The sequence below is a fragment of the Podarcis tiliguerta genome (assembly GCF_965153285.1).
Source record: "Podarcis tiliguerta genome assembly, chromosome: Z".
NCBI lineage: Eukaryota > Metazoa > Chordata > Lepidosauria > Squamata > Lacertidae > Podarcis > Podarcis tiliguerta.
This window is the reverse complement of record NC_139553.1, coordinates 32,478,973-32,488,923: the sequence shown is the minus strand read 5'-3', so window position 1 is coordinate 32,488,923 and position 9,951 is coordinate 32,478,973. Positions and strand designations below refer to the sequence as shown.

Below are 9,951 nucleotides of genomic sequence, written 5' to 3'. Positions count from 1 at the left end.
TGATGGGAGTTGTAGTCCAAAAACAGCTGGAGCCCCAAGTTTGGGAAACACTGGATTATATAGAGCGTGGTGCCATGAGTAAAATTCCCCATTTGATGTGAGTCAGGAGTTCTCAGACTGTGGTCTGTGGACTGCCAGTGGTCTGCTAGCTTCAATCAGGTGGCTGTGGCATATCTATATTAAACATTCATACTAGTTTTTAACTGCTTTTTAAAAAATATATTATATCTTATTTTATTGTAGTTTGAAATCTATGGAATGCAAATTGTACTACAATGAAATACAAGATAAGAAACAAAAGAAGCAATAAAAGTATTGTTTAAAGCTATACAGAATTTAGCACAGCTACTACAGTCAGAAAACTCGCTGAAGTGGTCCAAGACCCTCAGCAATTTTCAAGCAGTCTGTTAAGAAATAGATGGGAAGCCACCGGTGTAAGCGATCTTATTATTTACTGTTATAACAGTAAGTGCATTTTAAGTTCTTAGGAATTTTCAGACCTCAGACACAGGGGCTGTGGCAGAAGAGGGTGGGGACTTTAGGAATGAAGGAGACAACCCCCCCCCCCTTTTAACACAGTTCCCTCAACTTGCCAGATTGCTGCTTTGTTCTGAAGCACACACAGGATGGCTTTCGTAAAAGAGAAAACGGAGCTTGCTAAACTACTCCAGCAGGAACGTCAAAGTCTCCAATAATTCAAAGTTTCCTGGTCCAGAGTTTTACAGCAACAAGGATTTACTTGCAGCTAAATCTGGAGCGCCCTCCAAATATGTTGCAAACAGCTCACCACCACCACCACCACCTTCAGCTATAACCAGCCGTAACAAGCAGAACATCCTCCCCATGCGGTAATGTGGCCATAAAACACACACACAACCCCCCTTTTTTCAGAGGCTGCATTTCAGGAATCCAGGACCAAGGGTCACAAAAAGCTTCTCTAGCATACAGCAAAGAGAAGGTAAGAGGCCACACTTCACTAAGGGGACTTCTCCTGTGCAAGCCTCATTGGTATGGCTGGGAGCACATGGGGACACCACAGAATGTTGGGGAAGGGCTGTAGCTCAGCGGTAGAGCATCTGCTATGCATGCAGAAGGCCACAGGTTCAATCACCAGCATCTGCAGGTAGGGCTGGGGATGTCCTCCACCTGACACCCCAGACAGCCAACTGCTGCACCAATGGGCTCATCTGGTATAAGACAGCTTCCTATGACAAAGCCAGAAATGGTTCTTCCCTGCTTTGTCCTGTCCCCACCTGCCTGGCTGCCCCGGCCAAGCCTCCACACAACCTGTTTTTCCTTCCTTCTTGCCATATTTCCTGACCCATCCTGCTGAATTTCAGCGGCACTGTCTGTGGTTTCAAGCTGCTGCATAGACTCGGGCAGTCAGAAAAGGCTGAGCAAACTTGCACTGCAGCCATCATTTTATCACTCTTTTTTACTCAAGCCTTGAATCAGCTTTGGTGGCCCAACCTCAGTTCCGGGTGGAGTAGGAAGGAGCAAGCGCTTTTTTAAAGCCAGGAGTCCTGGACTCTTCCTTGAGAAATGTGGAACGCCTCCTATAAGCAAAGTATTCTCTCTCTTGCTACTCAATTCCTAATCCTAGCCTCTTTCTCTACCAACACCAACAAAAGGGCTCTCATGGGAGCAACCATCACTTTCACGGCTTCCAAGTCTGGAGGTGGCATTTTCAGGCAAGGCTGAAATTACCTAATGAACTGGTGATTCGCCAAAACTAAAAAAAAGATTAAGAAATGTTTGAGTTAAAAGTGGCTCCTGGGTCTGAGAAGGCTGAAGTCTACTGACCCCTGAGAAGCCCAAGGCTCCTTTCCCATGTTTTGCATTTCCATCGCAGAAAGCAGGTTGTGGAAAATAGGTTGTGGGAAAGGGACGGCTACCCACGTGTCGAACGTCACATGGCATGACAGCACACACGTGCATTTGGCATACCTGCAAGGGAAGCCTCAACCAAACTAGAGTTACGCGGGTACAGCAAATTGCACTCGTGACTGTCAACCGCCCCCACCCCGCCAAACATTCGTTACCACAGCGGGCAAAGTCGCCTTTAACTGTGCTCCCGCAAGAGCTTTACAGACGTGCGCGGCGTTATGACATAAAGTGGGGACACAGAGAATAGAGATAGGTGTACAGTACCTAGTTCCGTGGCTAGGGAACGCATTCATTTTTCTTGTGGGTCCTAACTGTGAAAGAAGCCGCGGCTCGAACATTACTGCGTCCCCACTCCAGACATTCAGTGAGGCTGGACGAACGGGGGTGACGAAGGTGGCATCCTGCAAAAAACAAAACAAAAAAAAACCACCTATCCCCGACGGCACCAAATCACTGACGATTTATACATGCGAGCTGCCAGCACGCTACTGCCTGTAAGGAAGCGCTTTCCTTTCCAGGTAAACGACACGTGTGTAATGTGTGAAGCGGCCGTGCATGGGCCCTAGAGGGAAGGATTGGGGGCTGATTTGGCTTGCATTTCTCTCCAGGAGACGGCGAGGAGGAGTCCGCCGCCTAAGGGCGTGAGCGCGGCGTTTGTTTGTGTTTTTCTAAACGGCCGCTTCTGACCCTGGTGGAAACCGGACTCCGGAGCGGCTCCGGCACACGCGTTTCTCCCCTTGAGTAAAGGTCTTGGTTGCGAATCTGCCCGACGTGTAGTCGGGGAAGAGGGTGGAGGGTATCCGGGTGAGCACGCAGCGAGGGAGGGCGGCGAACCAAAGAACGGGAAGCGACTCCCTTTCTTTTCTTTGCAATTTTTTTTTGGCTGTGGCTGCTTTCTCCCTCTAAACCCTGCCGCCGCCGCCGCCAATCTGCTCCGCGAAGCTGGTAGGGGACGCGCGCTTTGCTTCTGCAAAGTAGGCCAGGCAGGCTCTGCTGCGGCCGCTCCGCTCGCCTTTGCCGCAAGTGAACCCTCCCCCGGCACCACCCGCCCTGCAAGGTGGGGAGGCGGCGGGCCTTGTGAGTGTGTCGGAGCCGGAGAAACATATAGCGAGGGGCTGGCATTAGCAGATCGAGCGGTCGCAGGGAAGGAGGGAGGTTCCGCAACTAACTACTCCATCCTTCGGCTCTGCTTGGAAAAGCTGCGTGTTTATTTCACTTTTCTTTTTCTCCGCCAGAATCTGCATTCCTCTCTGCGCCCCTCGGAATCATTGTGTAGCACGCCAGAGAAAGCGGAGGCTTTTCTTTCCACACGTGACGCTAAGAACCGCGTGGCCATGCTTCTCACTTGGTTATTTATTTATTTGATCTGTGCTTGCAAGGGGCAGGGCGCTGGAGTACATTTAAAAGAAGAAGGCATAAACATTTAAATGCGCGGTGAAACAGCGATCCATATCGCTGGTGTTCTTCCGTGCAGCATGTATGATGGTTAGAGGAACAGAATAGGACCTGGGAGACCAGAGCTCAACTTCTCCACTCAGCCGTGAAGCTCACTAGGTACCCTCTGTTTTTCAACCTAAGCCTACCTCCCAGGGTTGTTGTGAGGGTAAACAGAGGATGGAGAGAACCACCTGGAGCTCCTGGAAGGAAAGGTGGGATGTAAATGTAATTATAAAGAGAATAAAATTGTCAAAAAAAGAGAGAAGGGTCTGGGGGTCCCACACCTACGAGGAAAATATACCATTCTTAATTTTCTGGGGATGCTTAGCGAACTAAATAGGCTGTGTGCACATTAGAGGAGGGGCTCCTAAACTGTGGTCTAAGGACCACCATTGGTCCACAAGCTGCATTCAGGTGGCCTGTGGCATTTCCACATTAAATGCTCATATTGATTTCTAATTGCATCTTTGTGGCTTTTTTATTTCTTATATTGTATTTTTTTTCTTTTTGAGTTTGAATTCTATGGAATGCAGATCACAATGCAAAAAAGCAAAAACACACACACAAAACAATAAAAATACAATCGAAAACCATGCAGCATGTTAGCATGGCACATTACAATTGTGACAACAGGCAGAAAAAAAAATCATCAAGAATTATCAGCAATTTTCAAGTGGTTCATGGAAAGGGGAGATGGGGAACCAATACCGTTGGAGCATTTGGGGAACACTTCTGATTCACCAATGTATGCTCATTGCTCATTGGTTGCTGTGCCTTCACACATATAATTTGTGGGATTGTCTGTAGGAGGTGATATTGGCTACTGGTCTCGCCCTCCAGATGTGGATGGGCTCTAGCTCCCCTTCAACCCTGATTGTTGGCTCTGTTGACTTGGTGTGATGGAAGTTGGGTCCAGTAACACCTGAACTCTAGCATAGTAACATTCCTGACAAATGGCCACTCAGCCTTCACCAAGGGGCCCCATCGCCTTCCAAGACAAGTTGTTCCACAGCCTCTTTATGCAGGGGTGGGGAAGCTCAGGCCCAGGGGCCAAATGTGTCCGTTCCTGGTCTTTCTGGCCCTTGGGACTCTCCCAAGGCCACACACCCTCTCCAGTGACACCCATTAGTACACTCCATTTCATTCCTTAGGTAGTTTTGCAAGGGCTGTAATGTGTCTTTGAACCCTGATAATATATGTGCCTAGATGAGCGACTACTGCAGAAAGGCAAAATTTTGTATGCATGCTCTGTCTGCTTTTTCCTATGGTCCCACCCACCACTGTCATGTGGTCCTTGGAGGGTTGCCCAGAAGGGAATGCAGCTCTCAGTGCCATGCTGATGTTGAACTAAAATGTGCAAGAAGCTAAGCAGGGTCAGGCCTGGTTAGTACTTGGATGGGAGACTGCCTGGGAATACTGGGTGCTGTACGCTTTCTAAGGGAGTCTTTGGTGCGAAGGGTCAGTGCATCTGGCTGTTGGCCAGACGTTTGTTGGTTTGAGCCAACAAGGCAGCTGCGGGCAGTATTCCTGCATTGCAGGGCTTTGGATTAGATGACCCTTGTGGTCTCTTCCAGCACTATGATTCTATGAATCCCTATGGGTTTCCACCCATTGTTTCTAGTCCCATCCTCTGCTGCAATTGAAACCAAATCCTTCTCCATTTTCCACATGACATACCTTTTTCAACCATTCCTTATAGGGCTTGGCTTCCAGACCACCTCACCATCCTAGCTGCCTTCCTGTTGACAAATGCTCCCATCCTTAAAATGTGTTGACCAGAAGTGGATGCAATACTCCCACCTGCAGTCTGACGAGCGCAGACTTAATTCATGAAGCCTCTGCCTACAAGTGCAGCTTCACCCTCCGCTAAGGATGCCACGTTACTTTCCAGTGAACGCAAGAGCAGAGAATCTCATTTCCCACTCACTCTTTGCCTTTCGCCTGCCCGGAATATCCGCTGTTGTATTGCAATAATGATGGACAGCAGGCCAGTGATGTGCATCAGGTAGAATATCTCTTCTTGCAGTTGACTTAAAAAGTGCAAGAAAATGTCCTGGCTATTTGCTGTGCGCTGATTGTCTGGCTTGAATAAGCTATTTAGAATGTGATTCTGATTTTGTATTTTTTAAATGACACAAATCAGGCAAATGTTATACATATCCTTTAGGTATCTTTTATATATGTTCTTTAAAAGCTTCAAATTCTTCGCTCTATCTCTTTCTCTCCACTTTTCTGCATTTGTTTGCAGAAGGGACCCTGCCCATTAGGTCCAGTTGTGACCGACTCTGGGGTTGTGGCGCTCATCTTGCTTTATTGGCCGAGGGAGCCGGCGTACAGCTTCCGTGTCATGTGGCCAGCATGACTAAGCTCTGGTTATTTGTCTCCAATAGCAAGTTCTGAGACCTCTCATTCTAGAAACCAGGCAACTTAAGACTGGGGGAGCTGCTTGACATGTTCTCTCTTATCTACCTGGAACATATTTCTTTGTATAAAATATGGTGCATTTGGTGTGAATTGGATCACATGGGAAGTACATGAAAGGCCCATTTTGGTCCAGCACCCTGTTCTCACAGTGGCCAACCACATGACTAATGGGAACCCAGCCAGAAGGAACTGCGCTCCACAGCAGTCTTCCATGCTTACAGATCCCAGCACCTGGTGTTCAGAGGTATAATGCCTCCAAACACTGAGAAAGGGCACTTTCACACATAGGTGTGCAAACACTTCACTTGCCATTTGGGAAAAGTCTTAGCTCACTGGCAGGGTATATGCTTTGCATGCAGAAGGCCCCAGTTCAATTGCTAATACCTTGCATTGCAGATCTTGCCCCTAGCAGGTGGCTGGACTAAACCTTGGAGAGCCTTCCTGGTGTTATAGTTCTCTCAAGTAAAAACATTTGCATGTGATAGTTGTCAGTCCAATTGTGTGGGGGAAGGTGTGAACCCCAAGCATAGCTGTCAACTTTCAGATTTGAAAATAAGCGATCAGCAGCCTCACCTGTCCCGGGGACAGTCTACAGGATATCTAACAATCTGGGATAGCAGCTAGAAGCAGCAGGAACGGCGCTGGAATAAGGGAATTTCCTGCAAAAAAAGGGAAGGTTGACAGCTATGACCCTGGGCCTGCTAGTTCATTTAATATTCATTCTGTGCCTGCTGAAATTATCTGTCCCTGGTGGAGAGGGTCTCATAATCTGTACTTGACCTGGTCTTGAGCTGAACTGGGGGGGAAATGCAGCCCTATAATATTTTTTTTATTTTTATTTTTCCAAGTAAATCTTTATTAATATTGCTCATTTATACATAAGAACAAATACAAAATTTATACCATAACTTGCGCGTATCACATCAAATCAACAAATCAAAAATACAACACAAAATTCTTTTAGGCTCCGCCGAGCTGTAGACTTCCTTCCACACTTTTGGTAAGTATCAGATAAATTTGTATTCACGTATTTTATCGTTTTAATCCTGTATCATTTACTGTTAGAGTTAATTCAGCCCCGCCAGTGTCGTCTGAAAATTATAGGCTAATTTTCAGCCTATAATATTTTTTTAAGGCTTGCCTACAGTCGAAATAGAAGAAGAAACGAGGGAGGGAAATCCTACTTCTGAGTGTTTGCAAAATGCATTTCCCTCTCTCCATTTCGTAATCAGGAGGTTTGAGAAGAGGTGGGTTTCCAGTTGAGAAACAGCGTCATCTGCACAGGCTTGCATTGCAGCAGCACTCTTAGGCTATGTACACATTGCCGTTTACTCTGGCTCCCACCACTGGTGTCTGAAACCAAGCACACATGATGTTTGCCACAATCCATCTGCATCCTGTATCTTCTTGAGAAATATTGCTATTTGATACATTTCAAAAAGCCATTATACATGCACAAATGGCAGCTGACAGCTTCATTGAATAGGACTTTGGAGGTTTGGGATAACAAATCAGGTAATATGTGTGTTGGGGGGGGAAGCAGGTAATGGTGTGTACAGCAACATAAAACACAGCTTGAAACACAGTGTGTGTATGTGTGTGGGAAACTACCTTCCTGTATTTTAAGCTGCTAATGTGGACATGTCATTAGATACTAGACCTGGGATGTGACCCTTCATGTTGCTAGATTGCATCCTGCACCATTCCTAGCCAAGGGCCATGCTTGCTGGGGGGTGGGGTGGGGTGGGAACTGGGAGTTCAGCAGCACTTGGAGAGCCACAACTTCTTCACTCTTCTAAGCAGATCGATCCAGATGTTTGGTTCAAAACCTCGGTCCTTTTTAAACATGATCACCTTCCTTACGCTTTCCAGAATGCCGCAACTGCACGCCTGCATAACTCACTGAAATTCAGCATCAAAATAAAACATAAACATCTGTCTGAAAGCCTGTGTTAGTTATTAAAAGCTCATGTTCTGCCGTAATAAAGGTTTCTAAATTTAACAGCCCTTGTAGGAGACAATATGCATGTCATTTGGGGTGTCCTGGAACTTACTGCAGAGAAGCTGAATCTGTCTTCTTGCATCTGTCTTCTGAGAAGACGATATAAGACAAACCTTTCTGCCTGAAGTAACTTCTGCAGAAAGGCAGTTTGAGGAACTGAGGCAAACAGTGGTGGTAGGTAATAAGTTTTACACCTAATAGGCAAAATAAAAACCAACGAATCGCCAGGTCCAGATGGTATCCACCTGAGAGTTCTCAAAGAACTCAAAGGTGAAATTACTGGTCTTTCAAGAAGAATATGTAACTTGTCCCTAGTGTCAGCTTTCATATCTGAGGACTAGAAAGTAGCCAATGTAATACCAATTTTTGAAAAAGGGATCCAGGAGGAATTCTGGAAATTATAGGTTAGTTAATGTATTTTGCTGATGGACAGTGTTGTTAAAGATAAAATAGCACTGTGTATGGAAGAAGAAACCTTGTTGAAGCAGAACAAGCATGGCTGCTGTCTCATAACCTATAGAGAGTGTCAACAAGCATACTGATAGAGGAGATGTGGCTGATGCAGTGTGCTGGACTTCTAAAAAGCTTTCAGCAAAGTACCATACCAAAAACTGAGTAAACTTAACAATCATGGAATGAGAGGTGAGGTATTGATCAGGAACTGGTTAAGTAACAGAAAGTAGAGCATAGGAGCAAATGATGATGATGGCAGGATGTAGAAAATGGAGCCCACCAAGGATTTATACAGGGATCTGTGCTTATTTTACTTTTTTACTTCCCTGGATGTTGTTGTTTATTCATTTAGTCATGTCCGCCAGGCACTCCTGTCTTCCACTGCCTCCCGCACTTTGGTCAAACTCATGCTGGTAGCTTTGAGAACACTGTCCAACCATCTCGTCCTCTGTCGTCCCCTTCTCCTTGTGCCCTCCATCTTTCCCAACATCAGGGTCTTTTCCAGGGAGTCTTCTCTTCTCATGAGGCAGCCAAAGTATTGGAGTCTCAGCTTCACGATCTGTCCTTCCAGTGAGCACTCAGGGCTGATTTCCTTAAGAATGGAGAGGTTTGATCTTCTTGCAGTCCATGGGACTCTCAAGAGTCTCCTCCAGCACCATAATTCAAAAGCATCATTTCTTTGGTGTTGCTGTGGCGAAGGGGCTTGAATAACTCAGTGAAGCTATGAGCTATGCCATGCAGGGCCACCCAAGATGGACAGGTCATAGTGGAGAGTTTTGACCAAATGTGATCCACCTGGAGCAGGAACCGGCAAGCCACTCCAGTATCCCTGCCAAGAAAACTCCACGGACAAAGACAACATCCCTGGAAACTCCACCCAAATACATTATGAAAAGCAGTATTCTCATACATGTACCTCAACTTTTAACCGTATACATCTGTGAAACACATTCTTATTAAGTGGTCCTCAAGTTAGTAGAAACCTTTGGAACTAGTCTTTGGTTTTCTGGAGAGGACCTGTGCTTTTTAACTTGTTCATAAATGATATAGAGTTAGGGATGAACAGTGAGGTAGCCAAGTTTGCTTATGATACGGAGCTGTTCAGGGTCATTAATAAGGGATTGCGAAGATCTCCTAAAATATATCTCCAAATTGAGCAAATTGACAGTTAAAATTGTTGGTTCAAGTTAAAAAATAGGTATATAGAAAGCATAATTCCCTGGATACCAAGATCTAAGTTGGAGGCAAGTACTCTTTGATAAGAGAACCCCAGCAGAGATTTAAAATCACAAAAAAATGCACCAAAGTAAAGCATGGAGATATGGGCTGTTAGACCTTTAAAATAAGCCCTTCCAAGTTCCTTCCAAAGTTTCCCACTTCCCCTAGCGTAGAAAAGGACTACTCATTTTGTAAGCTAAAAATGGTTTACTTACACACTCTCCAAAGGTCAGGTTCATGTGCTTTACCATATAGCATTCAGAAAAGGTTGCACAGGCAGTAAAAGTTTAGTTGCAAAGCAGTGAAAGTCCCTAAATTATTGATATAGGAGCTCAACAGAGTTCTGTAATAGCCATGTGATTTGAGCTTCAGCAGCGAGCTCAGACTTCCTCACACATTGAGCTTCTCTGGTAGACTCAATGGGAACAATGGTTGTCTACCTAGTTCAGGCATAGGCCATAGCTGTCAACGTTTCCCTTTTTTAAAGGGAAATTCCCTTATTCTGAATAGGATTCCTCGCAAGAAAAGGG

At 45.7% G+C, this 9,951-nt stretch overlaps 1 long non-coding RNA gene across 1 annotated transcript; it reads left to right on the top strand.

Annotated features, from left to right (window-relative positions):
* The first annotated feature begins 360 nt into the window (after positions 1 to 360).
* On the top strand, positions 361 to 5,544 carry LOC310669858. The gene is made up of 3 exons (XR_014507426.1): positions 361 to 2,405; positions 3,123 to 3,536; positions 5,024 to 5,544. It is a non-coding gene; the product is annotated as an uncharacterized lncRNA (long non-coding RNA).
* Positions 5,545 to 9,951: the final 4,407 nt, after the last annotated feature.